This window comes from Cavia porcellus, unplaced genomic scaffold (assembly GCF_034190915.1).
Source record: "Cavia porcellus strain 051 isolate PalLab524CR breed Dunkin Hartley unplaced genomic scaffold, mCavPor4.1 scaffold_20, whole genome shotgun sequence".
NCBI classification, from domain to species: domain Eukaryota; kingdom Metazoa; phylum Chordata; class Mammalia; order Rodentia; family Caviidae; genus Cavia; species Cavia porcellus.
This window is the reverse complement of record NW_026947503.1, coordinates 39,473,294-39,478,259: the sequence shown is the minus strand read 5'-3', so window position 1 is coordinate 39,478,259 and position 4,966 is coordinate 39,473,294. Positions and strand designations below refer to the sequence as shown.

The window sequence follows — 4,966 nt, the reverse complement described above, 5'->3', positions numbered from 1 at the left end:
GGCAGAGATATGATCAAATGATGGCCCGCTGTGAATGAGTTAGAGATGCCTGATATTCCATGGTTTACTACTGATGAGGGGATTCAGAGACTCAGGGAAATGGGAATGCTGGAGTGGATCTGTCAAGTTAAACCTAATCCTCCACATTGGGATGATCCAGAAAACATACCCTTCACCAGCACCTTGAGAAACAGTTTTGTGAGGGGAGCACCAGCACCCCTGAAGGGATGGGATGGGAAATAAATCCACCAGCCCTGTTATTGCTCTTCTTTGCATGCCAGACCTTACAGTGGGGACCGCAGTTACTCAATTAGGACATTTAAGGGCAATGGGCTTGATTGGGTCCTGGAGTGGCAGAGGTCAAGTGGCGGCACTTAATCGCCAGAAGCAAGGTCCACATACTTACCGTAATGGACAACAAAGGCAGAACAATAACCAGAATAATTTAACACGTGCAGACCTCTGGCATTGGCTGATTAGCCATGGCATTCCTAGAAGTGAAATAGATAGGAAGTCTACAAAATTTTTACTATTTATATAATCAAAAAAAATTTATGGGCAAATGAACAGAACCTTACATCAAATCATGCTAACAGGGAATCATGGCCCCTCAACCAGTTCCCAGATTTGAGCCAGAACCCAGATCTGAGTCAGAACCCCTCAAATGATGGGGAGGCCAGGTCCCCATGGAGAAGGAATCTGATGCACCAAAAATTTACACTGTTAATCTTTCTCCCATCCTTCCCCAGAGGGACCTAAGGCCTTTTGCTCGAGTGACTGTCCACTGGGGGAAGGGGAATGATCAGACATTTGAGAGATTACTGGACACTAGTTCTGAACTAACACTGATTCCAAGGGGTCCAAAACTTCACTGTGACCCTCCAGTTAAAGTAGAGGCCTATGGAGGCCAGGTGATGGAATTTTAGCAAAGGTTCGACTTACAGTGGGTCCAATAGGTTTCAGATTCACCCTGTAGTTATTTCCCCTGTTCCAGAATGTATAATTGGGATTGATGTACTTAGTAGCTGGCAGAATCCTCACATTGGTTCCCTAACCTGTAATGTGAGGGCTATCATGGTTGGGAAGGCCAAATGGAAGCCACTAGAGTTGCCTTTGCCTGGTAAAATAGTAAACCAGAAGCAGTATGGCATTCCTGGAGGGATCCAAGAGATTACTGCCACCATCAATGACTTAAAGGATGCATGGGTGGTGGTACCCACCACATCTCCATTCAGTTCCCCCATCTGGCCTGTGCAGAAGATAGATGGGTCTTGGGGAATGACCATGGATTACCGTAAACTGAATCAAGTGGTGACTCCAATTGCAGCTGCAGTACCAGATGTGGTTTCCTTGCTTGAGCTGATTTACACATCTCCTGGTACTTGGTATGCAGCTATTGATTTGGCAAATGCCTTTTTATCCATACCTATCCATAAGGACCATCAGAAACAATTTGCTGTTAGCTGGAAAGGCCAGCAATATACTTTCACAGTCTTACCTCAGGTAAGGGGTATCTTAACTCACCAGCCCTATGTCATAATTTGGTTCGAAGGGATCTTGATCGCTTTTCTCTGTCACAGGATATCACACTGGTTCATTACATTGATGATGTTATGCTGATTGGGCCTAGTGAGCAGGAGGTAGCAACCACACTGGATTCATTAGTAAGGCATTTGAGAGCCAGAGGATGGGAAATAAATCCAACAAAAATTCAAGGTCCTTCTACCTCAGTGAAATTTCTAGGAGTCCAGTGGTGTGGAGCATGTAGAGATATCCCTTCTAAGGTAAAATATAAATTGTTGCATCTGGCTTCTCCTACAACTACAAAAGGAGGCACAATGCTTAGTCGGCCTATTTGGATTTTGGAGGCAACACGTTCCTCATTTAGGTGTCTTACTCCGCCCCATTTACCGAGTGACTCAGAATGCTGCTCATTTTGAGTGGGGCTCAGAACAGGAAAAGGCTTTGCAACAAGTCAAGGCTGCTGTACAGGCTGCTCTTCCACTGGGGCCATATGATCCAACAGATCCAATGGTGCTCAAGGTATCAGTAACAAACAAAGATGCTGTGTGGAGTCTCTGGCAGGCCCCCATTGGTGAATTACAGCGGAGGCCTTTAGGATTTTGGAGTAAGGCTCTGCCATCATCTGCAGACAACTACTCTCCCTTTGAGAAACAGCTGTTGGCCTGCTATTGGGCCCTAGTGGAAACTGAACACTTGACTATGGGACACCAGGTCACCATGTGACCTGAGTTGCCTATCATGGCCTGGATATTATCTGACCCACCAAGTCATAAAGTTGGACAAGCCCAGCAACAGTCTATCATTAAATGAAAGTGGTATATTCGTGATTGAGCCAGAGCAGGCCCGGAAGGTACAAGTAAATTACATGAGGAAGTTGCCCAAATACCTATGGCTCCTATACCCGCTATGTTGCCTTCAGTTTCCCAGCATGTACCTATAGCCTTGTGGGGTGTACCATATGATCAGTTATCAGAGGACGAGAAGACTAGGGCCTGGTTTACGGATGGCTCTGCACGTTATGCAGGCACCACCTGCAAGTGGACAGCTGCAGCATTACAGCCCCTTTCTGGGACATCCTTAAAAGATGGTGAAGGGAAATCATCACAGTGGGCAGAACTTCAAGCAGTGCACTTGGTAGTACATTTTGCCTGGAAGAAGAAATGGCCAGATGTGAGACTGTACACTGATTCATGGGCTGTAGCCAATGGTCTAGCCGGGTGGTCAGGAACTTGGGAGGAACATAATTTGAAAATTGGTGACAAAGATATTTGGGGAAGAGTTATTTGGATAGACCTCTCTAAATGGGCAAAGGATATGAAAATATTTGTTTCCCATGTAAATGCTCACCAAAAGGTAACATCAGCAGAAGACAACTTTAATAATCAAATGAATAAGATGACTTGTTCTCTGGACAGTAGCCAACCTCCTTCTTCAGCCACCCCAGTCATTGCCCAATGGGCCCATGAACAGAGTGGCCATGGTGGCAGGGATGGAGGGTATGCATGGGCTCACCAACGTGGACTGCCACTGACCAAGGCTGATCTAGTTATAGCCACTGCTGAATGCCCAGTATGCCAGCAGCAGAGGCCAACACTGAATCCCTGATATGGTCAGCATTCCCCAAGGTGATCAACCTGCAACTTGGTGGCTTTGTCCTCACTGGCATAGATACCTATTCTGGATATGGCTTTGCCTTTGCTGCACATAATGCTTCTGCCACGACTATGATCCGTGGACTCACAGAATGCCTTATGCACCATCATGGAAATCAACATATCATTGCCTCTGACCAAGGAACACATTTCACAGCTAAAGAAGTGAGACAGTGGGCATTTTCTCATGGAATTCACTGGTCCTACCATGTCCCTCAACCATCCAGAAGCAGCTGGATTGATAGAAAGATGGAATGGCCTTTTGAAGACACAGTTACAATGCCAGCTAGGTGGCAATAGTTTGCAAGGCTGGGGTAAAGTACTTCAACAGACTGTATATGCTTTGAATCAACATCCATTATATGGCACTGTGTCTCCCATAGCCAGGATTCATGGGTCCAGGAATCAAGGGGTGGAAGTAGGAATGGTGCCACCCACCATCACCCCTAGTGATCCACTAGCAAATTTTTTGCTTCTTGTTCCCATGACTTCATGTTCTGCTGAACTAGAAGTCTTGGTTCCAGAAGGGGGAAGGCTTATACCAGGAAACACGACAATGGTACCATTGAACTGGAAGCTAAGACTTCCCCCTGGTCATTTTGGTCTCCTCATGCCTTTGAGGAAACAAGCTAAAAAGGGAGTCACAGTGTTGTCAGGGGTGAATGACCCAGACTACTAAGGGGAAGTTGGACTACTACTCCACAATGGAGGAAAGGAAGAATATACATGGAGTGCAGGAGATTCCTTAAGGCGCCTTTTAATATTACCATGCCCTGTCATTAAGGTTAATGCAAAATTACAGCAACCTAATCCAGACAAAGTGACAAGTGGTCCAGAATCTTCAGGAATGAAAGTATGGGTCACTCCACTGGGTAAAGAACCGAGACCTGCTGAGGTGCTTGCTGAAGGCCAAGGAAATACAGAATGGATAGTGGAAGAAGGAAGTTCTAAATACCAGCTATGTTCCCGTGATAAATTACAGAAAAGAGGATTATGATTACTATTTCTCCCCAAATATGGTTTCAGTGTAACATGATGTTAGACTAATGCTGTGTTTTGGGAATTGTTAAACTTGTGTTATAACGTTAAGCTTATGAACTTATAGGAGTAAGCATCAACCAAAGAAAAGTTACATTGTGTATTTTGGTAGGGGAATTATTGTGTTTCCGTTTGTACGAAGGACAGTTATAACATGTTAGGCACAATTATATGCATGTTTGTGTATCTGGAACTAGTTTAAAGAAATGTGTCTGGTTGCCAAGTTGACAAGGGGTGGATTCTAGTGGTTGATTGATTGTGTCAACTTGAGACAGTTAGAAGCTAACTAAAATGGCCTCCAGTGCATAGACACTCTGCACGCTTCCTCATTGGACTCTGTGACTGACTATTGTAAGCCAATCTTGTTGTTTCTGTATATCCCGGGTTATATCTGTTCTCTCTAGTAAAACCATGACCAATATAGATTCACCAAGGCTTTTGGAGCTTGCAACCAGATTGCTTCTGATGCTGAGCATAGAATTCTAGGACTTAATGTTAATGTTCATCCTGCTGGATGTTGGACTTACTTTGTTTCCAATGCTTTCTATTCCCCTGTTTGTAACTTTTGGAATGGTAATGTTTATCTTGTGCCTTTGCATTTCAGAAATGTTTAACCTTGTTTCATTTGTACAAGGGTTTACAGTTAAAAAAGTTTGCCATAGATCTTGGAGGAGACTTGGGACGTGGACTGTTCAGCAATGCTGAAACTTAGGACTTTGGCAACTCTTGGAGGTGGACTAAATATCTTTTGT

The 4,966-nt window shown here is 44.5% G+C and overlaps 1 pseudogene; it reads left to right on the top strand.

Annotated features, from left to right (window-relative positions):
• The first annotated feature begins 328 nt into the window (after positions 1-328).
• Positions 329-4,173, top strand: LOC106028555 (uncharacterized; annotated as a pseudogene).
• The last annotated feature ends 793 nt before the right edge of the window (positions 4,174-4,966 follow it).